This window comes from Amblyraja radiata, chromosome 39 (assembly GCF_010909765.2).
Source record: "Amblyraja radiata isolate CabotCenter1 chromosome 39, sAmbRad1.1.pri, whole genome shotgun sequence".
Lineage (NCBI taxonomy): Eukaryota > Metazoa > Chordata > Chondrichthyes > Rajiformes > Rajidae > Amblyraja > Amblyraja radiata.
This window is the reverse complement of record NC_045994.1, coordinates 17,773,155-17,791,572: the sequence shown is the minus strand read 5'-3', so window position 1 is coordinate 17,791,572 and position 18,418 is coordinate 17,773,155. Positions and strand designations below refer to the sequence as shown.

Here is an 18,418-nt window from a genome sequence, read left to right as displayed (position 1 = left end):
CCTCTTTAACGTATTTCTTCTTCAGATCTCAAGGCATCAGGTATCTTGTCGTGGCTTTTCCCCACTGACACCATCTCTTATATCTTGGCCAATAGAGGCTGCAGTGCAGTTTATCCTCAGGGCTGCTTTTTAAATGGTTGTAAATTGTAGGAGGATTGGATTGGAGAAGTGAAGGAGTTGAGAGCTTCTACAGTTTTACAGCGCTGGGAAACAATGAGTTACCGTGGATGGAGCTGGAGATGAGAGCGATGATTCTAATGCAGAAAAACAAAGCATATAAAGAGTGTAAGGAACATAGCTCCACAACCCTGGTACCCTAGTGGCTCTCCTACTCCACAGTAATCCCATGCACAGGGGAGGCAAGAAATGGCAAGCAGGGTCTTGCAGTTTAGAAGCCAAGGGCACTTGGACATGCTTCTGAAAACAACACACACAAACGGAGACAATTTCCCAGTTTGTGTGTGTGTGTGTGTGTGTGTGTGTGTGTGTGTGTGTGTGTGTGTGTGTGTGTGTGTGTGTGTGTGTGTGTGTGTGTGGGACTGGGCGTGTGTGTGTGTGTGTGTGTGTGTGTGTGTGTGTGTGTGTGTGTGTGTGTGTGTGTGTGGGACTGGGCGTGTGTGTGTGTGTGTGTGTGTGTGTGTGTGTGTGTGTGTGTGTGTGTGTGTGTGTGTGTGACTGGGCGTGTGTGTGTGTGTGTGTGTGTGTGTGTGTGTGCGTGTGTGTGTGTGTGTGTGTGTGTGTGTGCGTGTGTGCGTGTGTGTGTGTGTGTGTGTGTGTGTGTGTGTGTGTGTGTGTGTGCGTGTGTGCGTGTGTGTGTGTGTGTGTGTGTGTGTGTGTGTGTGTGTGTGTGTGTGTGTGTCCACGTGGGGTCCAGGGACCAAGATGTATCTACAAGAACCAGCCCACGCAGCGACGGGAAACGAGGTAAAAGTAAAAGGTTTTTATCAAAGCGTTGGAAAAAAGATGGGCCTCGTTGCATGACCTTTTACCCTTTGGGGTTAAAGGTTTAAATGGCAGAATCTAATAAAGTTTTATCCACTTGAGTTACACAATTGTATAAATCAATCGAATAATGAAAAGCTGAGAGTAAACATTGACACTACAATCAGCTTGTTTTGTAGCTTCCTCTAGGCTGCTGCTCCTGCTCGACATGGTTCTCCGATGGTTATTGATTCTTGCCTGTGGTACAAGAGTGTACAGATTTAAAATAAGAAATGGGAAAAAGCGGGGCCAATTCATCACCGTGTGCTTGTGACTGACCCTCTTTACAGCCTTACCACTTCACAACAAATCCCTTTTGGAAGCTGCTATTAATCTGTGTGGAGAAGTTAGTCACACATGAACTGTGCCGCCCGCTCTCCCTCTAGTGACACGCTGCTTCCTGACTCCACGCTCATCATTTATCACTTTCTCTGGGCCCGCTGACAAACTATTTACAGCAAAATTAGTTTTTTTGCTCATGATTTCTCCCGCGGGGATAAGGGAAGTTGGAGTTCCACAGAGAAGGTCCCCTTTTGCAAGGTCTCCATTATTTATACAGGCTCTTCAGACAAATGAATGCAGGAGGGGGTGGGAGTCGACCATTGGGAGCAGAGGTGCCTGGTTTCAGCAGCAACACACATTCCACTTTCAATCCACATTCATGCAGAACGGGTGTGAGAACAGGGACACCATCGATGCTGAGGCCAAGATGTGCCTGCACTCCACTCACTCACTCAGCTCTCCTGGTTGTTCATCTCTGATTCCTATATCACCACCCCACCTGCCCCAGCTGGTTAGACCTGGACAGTCAGTATTCTTGTGGTTAATCAGTAGTTTGTTGATATTCCAGCACAGTGAGTTACTTACATTAGGCAAGATGTGGAAGCTAAGGCAGTTCTACACCGCTCTCCGCCACTTTCTAACCAACCAACGTAACAACAATTCAACTGTACACAATGCAGTTACAGTAATAGTTACAGTAACTGCAGAGCCATGTTAGAATGTGTTGACTTCACTGTGTCGGGCCCAACCTGTAAAGTACAGTTAAACGATACTGCACAGAGGGACATCTTTCATAGAAACATAGAAACATAGACAATAGGTGCAGGAGTAGGCCATTTGGCCCTTCGAGCCTGCACCGCCATTCAATATGATCATGGCTGATCATCCAACTCAGTATCCTGTACCTGCCTTCTCTCCATACCCCTGATCCCTTTAGCCACAAGGGCCACATCTAACTCCCTCTTAAATATAGCCAATGAACTGTGGCCTCAACTACCTTCTGTGGCAGAACATTCCACAGATTCACCACTCTCTGATGTCTCTTCATGCTACTCTTTGTGCAGGTTGCGTGGACACAAACATTAAATTAATCTAATAACAGGCGGCACAGTGGCGCAGAGGTAGAGTTGCTGCCTCACAGCGCCAGAGACCCGGGTTCGATCCTGACTACGGGCGCTGTCTGTACGGAGTTTGTACGTTCTCCCCGTGACCTGCGTGGGTTTTCGATGAGATCTTTGGTTTCCTCCCACATTCCAAAGAAATGCTGGTTTGAAGGTTAATTGACTTGGATATAAATGTAAAATTGTCCCTAGGTTTCGGCCCGAAACGTTGCCTATTTCCTTCGCTCCATAGATGCTGCTGCACCCGCTGAGTTTCTCCAGCACTTTTGTGTACCTTCGATTTTCCAGCATCTGCACAGTTCCTTCTTGAACACTAAAATTGTCCCTAGTTCGTGTAGGATAATGTTAATGTGCGGGGATCGCTGGTCAGCACGGACTCGGTGGGCCGAAAGGCCTGTTTCTGCGTTGTACCTCTAAACTAAACTAAACTAATCTCACTACCCTGTTCTTTACACATGGTCCTGTAGATTTTCTGTTCAGCATTAATATAATTATCTACTAATGTTACCACTGAATCTACTTTGCCTACTCTTTCAGGAACTGCTTTCTAGGCCAGAACGTCCCACAGAGTAAAGAAGAGGATGCCCCTGTCCCACTTAGGAAACCTGAACGGAAACCTCTGGAGACTTTGCGCCCCACCCAAGGTTTCCGTGCGGTTCCCGTAGGTTGCAGGTGGTTGCCGGAGGTTGCAGGTAGTGGAAGCAGGTAGGGAGACTGACAAAAACCTCCGGGAACCGCACGGAAACCTTGGGTGGGTCGCAAAGTATCCAGAGGTTTCCGTTCAGGTTTCCTAAGTGGGACAGGGGCATACGAATCTTGCCTAAATTGCCACTTGTATTTTTACCACTTACATGAAAATCTGCAACTTCCTCGTACTCACTCGAGACCCTGCTTAATCTGGCGCTGGTTTCCTTACTTCCTCCATCAAAGTTTATTTGATGATTTTGACCACCTCTATTAAGCCCTTATTGAACTTTCCTTGCAGTAATTAGAACACTGCATAGTGTTGGTCACTGCCTACAGGAACGATGCGATTACTAGAGATTTATGAGGATGTTTTTATAGCCTTGAGGAAAGATAGGATTGTTTTCTTTGGAAAAGAGGAGGCTGAAGAGATACTTCACTGAGATGTATAATATTATACAAAGAGCAGAAGGGTCAAACATCGAGAGTCAGTTACATAGGTGAAGGGAGGGGTTTTGGATGGCAAGCCAGTAATTTGAGGATTTTCTTGCACGCGGTTGGACTTTTAACTCCAGGGTTTTAATCATTGACAGGATATGAGCAGGGTTGGCATGTGTGCTTCCAGTCAAGTGTGGAGAAGCCTGGAGCAGGCGGAGGGAGGAGATAGGTGTGACTGCCAACTGTGGGCAAGCGGCCATTCCACCCTAGAGGTGTGGGCAATCACACACAAGATAAGTCCCATTCAGCGCCATGGGGCAGGGAGTCCAGTCAAACCAATCCCTGACTCCATGGGAAAGTATGGACCTGATGTGGAGGAAGTGTTTATCTTATCCACTGTCCTTCAAACACTGGCTTCCTGACCCCAGGACACCCGGCTGTCCACAGTCCTGGTCACATCGCTACTGCCGGATCATCAACGGGTCATCTCCCAGTTGGATCGTCCCATCATAGTTATCTCCTTTGCTCTTCTTCACAATGCCAATGATTGTGGTGCTCCAGTACATTATGACAGCTACATAAACACAAGCTGCTGCTGCCCTTCATATCTCCCATTCCCCTTTGCTGCTGAACCTGGCCCTTTTCCCTTCACCTCGTCTTCCCAGGAATTCTAAACTCAGTGAAAATATTACAACTGGAGGCAGTTCTAACTTGAGCTCAAAGCCTTTCTAATGTTGGAATCAAGGCCAAGCTAACTTTCTTAAAGTAACTGTAAGAAAGCCCTGGCAATGTGATATCAATTCAATTATGGGGTAGCAGTCAGGCCGTGGTGTATCTGTGTGTGTGTGTATGTGTGTGTGTGTGTGTGTGTGTGTGTGTGTGTGTGTGTGTGTGTGTGTGTGTGTGTGTGTGTGTGTGTGTGTGTGTATGTGTGTGTGTGTGTGTGTGTGTGTATCTGTGTTTGTGTGTGTGTGTGTGTGTGTGTATCTGTGTGTGTGTGTGTGTGTGTGTGTGTGTGTGTGTGTGTGTGTGTGTGTGTGTGTGTATCTGTGTGTGTGTGTATCTGTGTTTGTGTGTGTGTGTGTGTGTGTGTGTGTGTGTGTGTGTATATGTGTGTGTGTGTGTGTATCTGTGTTTGTGTGTGTGTGTGGGTGTATCTGTGTTTGTGTGTGTGTGTGTGTGTGTGTGTGTGTGTGTGTGTGTGTGTGTGTGTGTGTGTGTGTGTGTGTGTGTGTGTCTGTGTGTGTGTGTGTGTGTGTGTGTGTGTGTGTGTGTGTGTGTGTGTGTGTGTGTGTGTGTGTGTGTGTGTGTGTGTGTGTGTGTGTGTGTGTGTATCTGTGTGTGTGTGTGTCTGTGTGTGTGTGTGTGTGTATGTGTGTCATGTGTGTGTCATGTATCTGTGTGTATCTGTGTGTGTGTCAGTGTGAATCTGGATGACAGGCACCAGCGTTAAATACATTACCTCAATAAAACGCGTTACTTTGAGAAGAAAAACGACTGGGATGAAATGAGTGGAGAATCCTGGGTACAGATGCATTTACACACGTTGAACCTGTACAGAAAGCTCAGCGTGAAGAAGGAGAGGTGGAGCAGTGGCCCGACTGTTACTAAGTTATAAGATGCAACTAATAGTAAAGCAGCCAGACGCACAACAAGCCTACAGGTGGAATTAAAACAAGACAGGCGGAAGGAAGTATCTGTCCCTGACATTGGAGAGAACGACCACCACACAGTCCTTGTGGAGACAGTTCTCTTCTATTTTGTGACGTCTTGTCTAGCCCTACACTTGTTCGACATGGAACAAACAGAACAGATCTGGCCATTCGAAACTAGGAGCCAAAATGTGCAGATATGAAAGGCACTTCGACCTTAGTTGCAGTGTGTGCCATCTACAAAATATAGACTATTGGAACAGCACGTCCCACTCACACCCATCACCAACAAGAGGGACAAGAGTAAGTTGCACAGGAGAACACCGCCACCTACAGGTTCGTGTCAGCTTCTGCACCATTATGACACGGAAACTGTGACAATGACTCTTTTAGCATATGGATGTTGAGAAGTCATTTGAGCAGAAGTAGGCCATTTGGCCCATCGAGTTCATTCAATCATTCCATCTCAACCCCATTCTCCTGCCTTCTTCCCATAACACCTGGCACCCTTACCAATCAAGTATCCAGCAATCTCTGCCTTATAAAATACTCAATGACTTGGTCTCCACTGCTGTCTGATTCACCACCCTCTGACAAAAGAAATTCATCCTCATCTCCTTTCTAAAGGTACATCCTGTCATTCCGAGGCTGTGCCCTCTGGTCCTCGACTCTCCCACTAGTGGAAACATCCTCTCCACATCCACTCTATCCAGGCCTTTCACTATTCGGTAAGTTTCAATGAGGTCCCCCCTCTATCCTTCTAAACTCCAGCGAGTACAAGCCCTTGTGCTGTCAAATGCTCATCGTACGTTAATGCAATCATTCTTGTGATCATTCTCGTAAACCTCCTCTGGGCACTCTCCACCACCATCACATCCTTCCTCAGATAAGGGCCCGAAACTGCTCACAATGCTCCAAATACGGTCTGGCCAGTGCCGCATAATGCCTCAGAATTACATCCCTGTTTTTACTCTCGTCCTCTCAAAATAAATGTTGACTTTACATTTGCCTTTCTTACTACCAATTCAACTTGCAAATTAACCTTTTGGAAATCCCGTCGAGTTAAAACACTGCAGTCTGAGATGTTACTGGCCAGACACCACAATCCTGCTACTCACATCGTGCAGTTGTGAAGGTCCCATCCACCAACCCCACCTGGATATACATTGCTGGTTCTTCATTGTTGCTGTTCTGAATACTACAACACCATAGACACACTCCTCTGGAAGACTGCAGTGTTTAATGATGCTGGCCTTGCCAGTGACATCCATATCCCAAACACATCATCATCTAATACAGAAACAGCTGCTCTAGCGGGGTGGAAGATTGCAACCTTCACGTGGTCCGCCCCGTTTCGACTAATGCAATCAACTCGACGTACACAAACGGAAGCTCATATAGAACAACTTTAAACTGTGCATGCCACACGAAAGAAGAAGTAGCTGCTTTGGCCTCTCACCACTACTGACTGTCATACATCCATCTAAACCCAATTGCAGCACCTTGTACCTCTTCAGCCTTGGTGATCCAAGTGCTGCTCTATACCCCTCTTCAATGTTGTGTGAGTCTCTCTCTCCCCCAACATCTCAGGCATCTTGGACATTCCAACCACTCTCCACATCAACAAGATCCTTTCTTATTTTCCCTCTAAACCTCTGATCCTAAACCTTTGCCATCTGGGTTTAGATATTTCTGCTTGCTACTAACAAGCGGCTACCGATACCACTCACATCTCAGTTAGACCCATGTCAGGCTGCTCTTCCCAATGGAAGACAAACCCAGCCTGTCCAGACACCCCCCTCATGATTGATGTACCCCATCCTACACGACATCCTGGGCAATCTCCTTGCTCCCTCTTGAGTCCAGTCACAACCTTCCTACAGTGTGTTGCAGACTTCCTGTGTCTTGTACTCTGTAACTACATATAAATCCTAGATGATTTGTTTCACCATTTCTCTATCTGCCACACAGAGACTTGCATAAATATAGCAGCTGCCTGTTATAGTAACAATTTTCTAATTGTGTCCTTTACTATATATTGGCTCATCATTCATCTTAGAAAAATATAACATTTTGCATTTTTCAGTGTTAAATTTCATCTGCTACCCATCCACATATTTTACTAACCTGTCCATATTTGCTAGAAATCTATTACAATCTTCCTCACAGCTTGCTATATTATGTGTGTCTGTCATTGAAGACTGTGTCCTGTACAGTACACACGTCTAAATCATTTATATATATATGTTAGCAGCAGTGCAAGTACCCATCCCTAGGGAACTACAATGCAATGTTCCCTTCATTCCAAAAAAACCTGCTGCTCAAAAGGACACAGAGTGCTGGAGTAACTCAGCGGGTCAGGCAGCATCTGTGGAGAACATGGATAGGTGACGTTTCACAGAGTGCTGGAGTAACTCAGCGGGTCAGGCAGCATCTATGGAGAACATGGATAGGTGACGTTTCACAGAGTGCTGGAGTAAATCAGCGGGACAGGCAGCATCTGTGGAGAACATGGATAGGTGACGTTTCACAGAGTGCTGGAGTATCTCAGCGGGTCAGGCAGCATCTGTGGAGAACATGGATAGGTGAGGTTTCACAGAGTGCTGGAGTAACTCAGCGGGTCAGGCAGCATCTGTGGAGAACATGGATAGGTGACGTTTCACAGAGTGCTGGAGTAACTCAGCGGGTCAGGCAGCATCTGTGGAGAACATGGATAGGTGACGTTGCAGGTCGAGATCCTTCTCCACTCTTGCATTACTACTGTCAGTTTCCTGAAACCTAACTCGTGTTGCTATCCATGCTACTCCAGCTCCCTCTATTCCATGGTCTTGATGTCAAACCCATTATGTTGCAACATTAAATGCAGTTTGGAAGTCCATAAATATCTCATCCTCCCCTCCCTGTTAATCCATCAAAAAACTCTGTTCTTTTACACAATGTGACACACATCCTTGCTGCCTTTTTTTGATCAAAGCCACACACGAACAAGTGTCTGCTAATTCAGTTCCTCATTTTCCTTTTTGGAACTTTCTCCACCACTCATGACTGGAAATAGTTTTATAATAATACAGATTTATGATTAGAATGGGAGGGGTTTGGCAGGGGGCTGGGTTGCAACTAGGACAAAGCAGGACATGGAATTGGAAATCGGCCGGAAGTGAAATCAGAACAAGGCAGGCAATGGAACAAGAACAAGGCAGAATAATGAAGTGGACAAAAGGTGGCAACGGAAGTGGAAGAAAAGAGATGGAATTTGAAAAAGTGGAATCAAATTGTCCAGGAATGTATCTAGGACAAGACTACTGTTCTGTGACTGTAGCTGGAACCAGAGCAAGGCAGTGGATGTCTGGTACAGAATGTAAGTTAGATATGAATATGGGTGTGGAATGAAATCAAGGCTATGGGTGAGATTGGACTAAATCCGCATGAGGAAACTGTATAAGGACGGGGAAGGCTTTGGGAAAAGGATGGATATGGATTCCGATTAAAAATGGGAATGGAACCAGCACAAAGTAGAGGTGGAATTGTTACTGTCGTGCAATTTATGTATAATTTATATTTTGGTGAGTTGCCTGAGTTGTGTACACCTAATGCTGGTGCAAGGAAGATCTACAGTGAATGCTGGTGTACATGACAGTAAGCTCACCTAGACTTGACTAACTTTCACCAGCTCCCGATGCTCCAGTCAATGTTTGCCTGATGCTGCTGAATCATGAAGGGCACCTGCTGAATAACCCGCAGGCTTTAATCCCCTGTGTTCAGTGGGGGCAGAAATAGTGGGGCTAAAATGAGCCTGAGTTGTCCAGGAAGAAGGGACACAAGCCGTTGACCTTATCCTGTGCAGATGTTGGGTGAGAATGTCATCAGATTTGGTGCCTAAATAATTCACAACCACTCAGTGTTCGTTTAGTTGTGGTCACTAAGGTCAAATTCAGGGGTCTTCAGAACCGTACTCCCAGTATGTGTGTGTATGTGTGTGCGTGTGTGCGTGTGTGCGTGTGTGTGTGTGTGTGTGTGTGTGTGTGTGTGTGTGTGTGTGTGTGTGCGTGCGTGCGTGCGTGTGTGTGTGGGTGTGTGTATGTGCGTGTGGGTGTGTGTGTGTGTGTGTGTGCGTGCGTGTGTGTGTGTGTGTGCGCGCGCGTGTGTGTGTGTGTGTTTATTTGTGCGTGTGCGTGTGCATGTGCGTGTGCGTGGGCGTGGGCGTGGGCGTGGCCGTGTGCGTGGGCGTGGGTGTGTGTGCGTGCGTGCGCGCGCGTGTGTGCGTGTGTGGGTGTGTGTGTGGGTGTGTGTGTGGGTGTGTGTGTGTGTGTGGGTGTGTGTGTGTGTGTGTGTGTGTGTGTGTGTGTGTGGGTGTGTGTGTGTGTGTGTGTGTGTGCGTGTGTGCGTGTGTGTGTGCGTCTGGGTGTGTGTGTGTGTGTGTGTGTGTGCGTGTGTTGTACGTGATTGATGCTGGGAGTACGTGTTGGTAAGTACGAGACAGCATTGTGGTTGGATGGCAGGGCTTGATGGGCCAAATGGCCACCTCCCTCTCCGTTCCTGCGTTCTGTCAATGAGTCAGCCCCTTCAGGGATTGTGACACATCTAGGGTGCAGACGGGTTGGGCCCTGGACCGAGGCTGGGCTTGGGGCCTGGTTTATTGCAGAGATGAATTACAAGCGGCTGGAGTCTGGCAGCTGCTTGTACACAGGCAGGTAAACGCAGCGGCCATCCTTGATTTCCCAGGATGCCTTGCCAGGCTGGGAACCAGAAGGGGAGGCACGGCACAGCTGAAGCACAGGACTTAATCTTATGCATCATTAAGCACTCAGGAGCAAGCCAGCATCTCTCATATACATCATCCATGCTTAGTAAACATAATGATGACATTAGATTAGTAATTTGAAATGAATTTTCTTTTTATAGGGAAACTGAGAATTCCTGCAAAAAAAGGCAATTACCTGAGAAGTACAGCGTTTATGAGTATTTCTGCTCTCAGATGCAGAGAAGCGTTAACTGCATCAGGAGGTTGAAGGAGTTGATGGATCTGGAATATTTTCTCACAATTTCAAGCCTGTATCAGCACCATCCATCATCAGCTGTCTGAACCTTACAATGACATTCCTTTGCAACACTTCAAAATTACCATATTACCATTCTGTTTAGATATAAGAAGCGATCTTAAAGCTATAACGCTTCTCTTTTCCAACGACGGCATTCATTTTTGGATAGAATGGGTAGATAGAAACATAGAAACATAGAAATTAGGTGCAGGAGTAGGCCATTCGGCCCTTCGAGCCTGCACTGCCATTCAATATGATCATGGCAATATGATCATCGATGGCCAATCATAAAGGGCCTGTACCACTTAGGTGATTTTTTAGGCGACTGTGATAGTTGTAGCAGGTCACCGAAAAAGGGCGACTGGACCCCCGCCCCCCCCCCCCACGACAATGTCTACGACAAGCTACCATTTAGTCAACGTCAAGTTACGGCAAATACCGACAACCGGCAACACATTAGGACGTCTACCCACAGTCACACCCACGGCCACACGGGCAACAACCCACAGTCACACGGGCAACAACCCACGGCTACACGGGCAACAACCTATGGCCACACGGGCAACAACCTATGGTCACACCCACAGTCACACGGGCAACAACCCACAGTCACACGGGCAACAACCCACGGTCACACGGGCAACAACCTACGACAACCGGTCAACCTACGTCCACCCGTGATAAGCATTGACAAGCAACGACCCTGTCGGCGACAACTGAAGTGTTGTGTGTGTGGGTGTGTGTGTGTGAGTATGAGTGTGAGAGTGTGTGAGTGTGTGTGTGTGTGTGAGTATGAGTGTGAGTGTGGTGTGAGTGTGAGTGAGTGTGAGTGTGAGTGTGGAGTGTGGAGTGTGTGAGTGTGAGTGTGGAGTGTGAGTGAGTGTGAGTGTGTGTGTGTGTGAGCATTCTGAGCCCACAAGGCTATATATCGGGCACTAATACGGGGTCAGGGGGCAGGGTATCTAACCTAGATCCAAGTTGCCCTTGAAGGATGTACATGCAGGCGTCTGTTGTCTGTCTGTTCCAGCAGGAGTTACGGACAGTGACCAGGAGAGGGAAAGTTTGAGATAATTTAATATTCCACTATTCCAGGATACTGATTGAAGATGTAATGTCCAAGACTGAAAGACTGCTCTTGTACACTGTCGCTGTGTACCTGAATGTGTACGACATTGACCTCTGTAAGCATCAGCTGCACATTACCATACTACACACACTCTGTGTACAAGCGGCTCGGTAGCCTGTCATTCAGTGCACAGGGTCCGTACATACTGATCTATTTATTTAAGCTATGCTATTCGGACTATATTTGCACACGCTTTATTTAAATGGGAGCATTGAACACCTTTTTTCATTGAAGAAGTGAAGGTAGACTTGGTGTGTAATGGTTTGTGTCAGGAGAAGGTTAATGGCTACGCAGCTCCTCTCTGTGTTGCTCCATTGAACAGCATGTTTTTATCAGGCTCCTGCAATGAGGAGGAAGGTGGCAGCAATAGTTGCAGTGCTGGCTTACTTTGGCCCACTACACCGGCCAAACTATTCAAACCCCAGAACGAGACACACTTGTGCTCTCCCCTCAATCCCCTGAACCTCCGTCAGAAAATGTAATTCAAGGAAATTGTGCAAAGGTGCCACTTAGCCACCTTGTGTGTGATTTGTCCTCGTTCTCTTGTGGGTCTGTGTAAACAGATGAAGTACAGCGCCAGGCAAAGGCCTTTGAAAGCCATGAATCACAGTGTCACCCCATTACTCCTCCCGCACTGCCAGTACTTCAGAGGGGACATGTTAGCAGGCAGAGTAAATGAACTAATTGAAGCATATTTCTCCTCTTCTTCCTCCTGGTACCATTGTTTCATCTTCATTAGGATCTGCAGCCTGTCCTGTAGAAGGGATAGTCCTCACTTCACAGCCACATTATTTGGCATGTCTATTAAAAACAGCAGCAGGGGGCATGTCTCTGCAATCGGAGAGTGGAAAATGATCTCTCGGCTTCGGTGTAGCAGGTCTGCAGTGAATATCACAGCGGGAGACCCCAACCCCAGGCACTAGCCCTCACACATTGCATCACCACTGATAATGGCTTGAATAAGCTTGGTTCCAGGCAGGCACCTGCTTGGTGAAGCTTTGAAGCTGGCTGTAGCTCCTTACATATCTGCCTGAAAGCTTGCCTTGAATGTAAGGTTATTTTTAAGACAATGCAATCAGTATCCCTGCGACCAGCACCTACGATTCAAGTAAAACTCTCAAATTATACATGCCCTGTCATGATCAACTGTACATATAGTTCTGATAAGGAGAGAACATGTCAACTTAAAACAACATTGAAACTAATATTATTCTGTGGGCAACTCGATGAATCACTTGATGTGTTGTCTGAGTTTAACCCTCTCCTTACAAAAAAAGCTCAATGTAACTCTGCCCACCTCGACACTGAAAGGTTCGGATTCTAGAAACCTAGTGAAACTCAAAAAACCATCAGGTCATCAGATGCAGGGTAGAACTGTGGATGCTGGTTTAAACCGAAGATAGACTGGAGTAAAAAGCTGACCCGCTGAGTTGCTCCAGCTTTTTGTGTCTATCTTATAAGGATGTAAGAGTTAGTATACTTTGTCTCGAGTCTACCCTAATGCAACATGATCATGGCTGAACTGTCCCAGACCTCATCTCCTCTCCTGTGCCAGTTCACCAAAGCCCTCAATTCCCTGATCTTTTCAGAGATGTATCTACTTCCTCTTTAAACACTCCCCAATGATCCAGCATCCATAACCTTCTGGGATAGAGAATTCCAGAGACCGGGAGCCAGTTTCAGATGAGTGCATGGCAATGTGGGAGGGAGCTAAGACAATGTCCGGGTATATGAGGATTAGGTACACTAACAACGTTCTCAATGCTGCTGAGATCAGCTGGTCTGGTGGGTATTATACAAACCATGTCAGTCTGTGGTCAATAAAAAAACAAGGGTAAATATCTATATTTTCCAGTTTTGTCTCCCTGTCACCATAGACACACCCTAGCATACAAACACACAAACACAGACAGTTGTTCAAAATTTCACTCACATGGGCACTCAGGTGAGGATATTGTTTCCTTGAACACAAACTCATTCTCAATTCCTGTGCCCAAGGAGGAGGCAGAGTGGGAATAAAAACACGGTATCCTGGTTAATTTTCCAGGAATCAGAATAGCCTGCTGTCCCAGCAGAGAGTGCGTATCTCAGGATACAGTGGGGATGAGGCTCTGTTCAATGAATCAGTGGTCTTGCACGTAGATCTTCACAAATTGAACCATCAGGAAACTCCGTTTAAAATGACAAAACTAAACCTCCTTTACTATGTGGTGAAATCTGCTGATTCTCTGATTCATTTTCAACTGAAAGTTCAAAGCAGAGAGTTGCCATCATCAACTGGTCTGATGAAGGATCCTGACGAAAAAAGCCACCTATCCATGTTCTCCACAGATGCTGCCTGACCCGCTGAGTTACTCCAGCACTCTGTGAAACGTCACCAATCCATGTTCTCCACAGATGCTGCCTGACCCGCTGAGTTACTCCAGCACTCTGTGAAACGTCACCTATCCATGTTCTCCACAGATGCTGCCTGACCCGCTGAGTTATGGTGCAGCAGCATCTATGGAGCGAAGGAAATAGGCAACGTTTCGGGCCAAAATCCTTCTGGAAATAGGCAACGTTTCGGGCCGAAACCCTTCCGGGTTTCGGCCCGAAACGTTGCCTATTTCCTTAGCTCCATAGATGCTGCCTGACCCGCTGAGTTACTCCAGCACTCTGTGAAACGTCACCTATCCATGTTCTCCACAGATGCTGCCTGACCCGTTGAGTTACTCCAGCACTCTGTGAAACGTCACCTATCCATGTTCTCCACAGATGCTGCCTGACCCACTGAGTTACTCCAGCACTCTGTGAAACGTCACCTATCCATGTTCTCCACAGATGCTGCCTGACCCGCTGAGTTACTCCAGCACTCTGTGAAACGTCACCTATCCATGTTCTCCACAGATGCTGCCTGACCCGCTGAGTTACTCCAGCACTCTGTGAAACGTCACCTATCCATGTTCTCCACAGATGCTGCCTGACCCGCTGAGTTACTCCAGCACTCTGTGAAACGTCACCTATCCATGTTCTCCACAGATGCTGCCTGACCCGCTGAGTTACTCCAGCACTCTGTGAAACGTCACCTATCCATGTTCTCCACAGATGCTGCCTGACCCGCTGAGTTACTCCAGCTTTTTGTGTCTGTCTATGGAATTATAAATTGGCCGGAAGTGAAATGAGAACAAGGCGTGCAATGGAACGAGAGCAAGATGGAATAATGAAGTGGACAAAAGGTGGTGATGAAAGTGGAAAGATAGAGATGGAATTGGAAAAAGTGGCATCAAATTGGCCAGGAATGTAAGAAGTGTTGACTACAGCCAGAACAATACAGTGGATGTGTAGTACAGGGCACAGGCTAAACACGAATAAAGCATATGGACTGGTTATAGGTGAGATTGCAACATTAAAATGAACCTTATGAATGTGAAAGGGATTCTACGTGGTAAGGTGAGGTTTATAGATCACTTGCCCAAGGCCAGCTTACCTGGAAGAAGTGTTTAATAATGTCACCTATAACAGAACTGTGAAACTCCAGTCTACTGCTGGTGATTAGAATGAAAGGGCCATTGTGGAAACATGACACAGCTGCTAAACGAACATAAAAGCCACAACTCTCCAGAAACATTGCAGATGTTTGTGCTCCAATAACAAGCTCATTCTTGCCACCATGTGGCTAAAGAGCAACGTTCAATAGACTGCAGGCTGGTCATGTCACAAACTCACTCCTCACCGACACCTTCTGGACATCAACCTTACATGTAGGTCGCCACCAAGTGGTGCAATGGGATATTGCAAGAGCATCACCTGGAGTGTCACCTACACAACTGGTCACCTAGTGAGTGTGAATCAGCGGACCATTGCACAATGCCCCAGTCAGTCCCAATTCCCTGTTCAATCATGTGTAGGAAGGAACTGCAGATGCTGGTTTAAAACAAAGATAGACACAAAAAGCTGGAGTAACTCAGCGGGACAGTCAGCGAGTGTTTAAGAAGGAACTGCAGATGCTGGAAAATCGAAGGTAGACAAAAATGCTGGAGAAACTCAGCGGGTGCAGCAGCATCTATGGAGCGAAGGAAATAGGCAACGTTTCGGGCCAAAACCCTTCTTCAGACTGATGGGAGGACTGGCAGCATCTCTGGAGAATAGGAAGAGGTGACATTACAGGACTGAAGAAAGGTTCCGACCTAAACCTTTAGTCATTCCTTCTCTCCGGAGATGCTGCCTGTCCTGCTGAGTTACTCCAGAGTTTTATGTCTGTCCCTGCTCAGCTGTAGTTTTTTCTTCCTGCAATTACTGATCTCATACCTTTTCAAATTTGCTATTGAATGTGCTTTCAGCTGCCTATCATTCACACTATAACACGTTGAAGCCCGTTTCCTTCGTCTCTCAGGCAGAATCTAGTATCAATGAGATTAGTTGTGGAAAAGTGAATTAGAATAAGGTACAATGTAAACAGGAGGCTGGTTTGGCAACGTGGTCAGAGTGAACATTCAGTGTGTTGTGGAGACACTGCCTTGTGCCTCCAATCTTGTCTCCAATACTGGTCCAATACCGTTTCAGGCAGTGTGTGTGTTACCCAGAGCCATATACGTCTTGGCAATTCATCTGCCTGTCTGGATACTTTCTAAATTGTCCTGTGTACCGAGAGACACTAAGAACTTTGTTTTGCATTCCTTCGAGAGGGAGATCATATCGTACATACAGTGAGTACATCCATCCATCAAGGTAGTGCGAAAGAGAACAAAACACTAAATGTTTAGGGTACACAAAAATGCTGGAGAAACTCAGCGGGTGCAGCAGCATCTAGATGTTGCTGCATCTGCTGAGTTTCTCCAGCATTTTTGTGTACCTTCCATTTTCCAGCATCTGCAGTTCCTTCTTAAACACTAAATGTTTAGGTTGGGAGGTGAATGGTTCATCTGTGAGAGAACTATTTACGCGTCCTCAAGTCAAGTCAAGTCAAGTCAAGTTTATTCGTCACATACGCATGCAAGATGTGCAGTGAAATGAAAAGTGGCAATGCTCGCGGATTGTGCAAAAAAACTACAAAACAGAATGGAACTGAATCACATATTACATATTTGTGGGAGGAAAAAAAAGAAAAAAACAGCAAGTTTAAAAATACACCACATGGTAAATGGTTCAGTAAGTTAGTCCCTGGTGAGATAGGAGTTTACAGTCCTAATGGCCTCTGGGAAGAAACTCCTTCTCAACCTCTCCATTCTCACAGCATGGCAACGGAGGCGTTTGCCTGACCGTAGCAGCTGGAACAGTCCGTTGCTGGGGTGGAAGGGGTCTCCCATGATCTTGTTGACTCCGGAGTTGCACCTCCTGATGTATAGTTCCTGCAAGGGGGCGAGTGAAGTTCCCATAGTGCGTTCGGCCGAACGCACTACTCTCTGCAGAGCCTCCTTGTCATAGACATAGACATAGAAAATAGGTGCAGGAGTAGGCCATTCGGCCCTTCGAGCCTGCACCGCCATTCAATATGATCATGGCTGATCATCCAACTCAGTATCCTGTACCTGCCTTCTCTCCATACCCCCTGATCCCTTTAGCCACAAGGGCCACATCTAACCCTCTTAAATTTTGCCAATGAACTGGCCTCAACTACCTTCTGTGTCTTGGACAGAGCAGTTCCCAAACCAAATTGTGATGTTTCCAGACAAGATGCTTTCCACAGCCGCTGAGTAGAAGCACTGGAGGATCCTCAGTGACACTCTGAATTTCCTCAATTGCCTGAGGTGGTAAAGGCGCTGCCTTGCCTTACTCACGAGTGCTGCGGCGTGTGATGTCCATGTCAGATCCTCAGAGATGTGGACTCCCAGGTATTTAGAGCAGCTCACCCTATCCACAGTATCCCCATTTATCTTCAATGGAGTGTACGTCCTCGGATGATGTGCCCTCCTAAAGTCCACGATCAGCTCCTTAGTTTTTGTGGCATTCAAGAGGAGGCTGTTGTCCTGACACCAGAGTGCCAGATCAGCCACCTCCTCCCGGTAGGCCTTCTCATCATTATCGATCAGGCCCACCACCACAGTGTCATCAGCAAACTTAATTATTGAGTTGGAGCTGAACCTGGCCACACAGTCATGTGTGTACAGGGAGTACAATAGGGGGCTGAAGACACAACCCTGGGGGGATCCTGTGCTCAGGGTGAGGGACTTCAATGTATTTCCTTCCATCTTGACTACCTGGGGCCTGGCGGTGAGAAAGTCCAGGACCCAGGCACACAGGGGGGTGTTGAGCCCCAATTCCAGCAGCTTCTCAGCAAGTCTGGTGGGGACTATCGTCCTGAAGGCTGAACTGAAGTCTATGAACAGCATCCTCTCATAGCCCCCCTAACTACATTCTTAAATCTTTTCTGCTTTCTTTCAAGCTTAATAGGATCTTTCCTATAGAAAGTTGACCAAAACTGAACCTAATACTCCAAGAGGAGCCTAGCCAATGGCTTGCACAACTGCTACAGAATGTCACAGCTTATATACTGAAAGCCTTTACTAATGAAGGCCAGCGTGCCAAATGCCCTTTCCATCACCCTCTCAGCTGTGATACCTCTTTCAGGCAACTGTGAAATAAAATCATTTATCTTATCTCTGCCATAAATGGGCTCAAATTTATTGTAAAACTGCTTCAGATTTTCCCACAAGAGTAAACACCCTCATGGTTGTCCAACCCAATCAACACCCCTCAGCATCTAATATGTTTCAATAAAATCGCCCGTGATTCTTCTGAACATCAACAAATACAAGTCCAGATTGTTTGTCATTTTACAAGCCACATATTCCAAGTAGAGTTTACTTCTCCGACATTTCGCATTAAAATCTGGCCGTGTGCTGAGTCAAGTGTTCGTCCACGAGAGAGAGTTAGATTCCCTTCTGTGTTCCACGGTTCCTGATCCTCCACCTTGCTCCAGCTCTGCATCTCAACTCATTGCCGCAAAGGAAGCGGAAGGCAGAAGTCCTCATCACATTTAAACAGGGCCTGGAAGTGGACTTGCAGGGACTTGGGGCCCAAGACTGCATTCCCAATGTTGGATAGGCCAATTGGGCTCCATGGCTTTTGTTTTGACAGGTTTGCACATCTTAGACATCGTAAATGTTCCACAAAGAC

At 46.7% G+C, this 18,418-nt stretch overlaps 1 long non-coding RNA gene across 1 annotated transcript in view; it reads right to left on the bottom strand.

Moving 5' to 3' along the window:
- Positions 1 to 13,444: 13,444 nt before the first annotated feature.
- The window catches only part of LOC116967385, a 12,451-nt gene continuing 7,477 nt past the window's right edge, over positions 13,445 to 18,418 (bottom strand). Inside the window, exons 2-3 of the long non-coding RNA XR_004410211.1 lie at positions 15,051 to 15,056; positions 13,445 to 13,454 (exon numbers count right to left, since the gene is read on the bottom strand). This is a non-coding gene — a long non-coding RNA (uncharacterized LOC116967385). The remainder of the gene's footprint in view (positions 13,455 to 15,050; positions 15,057 to 18,418) is intronic.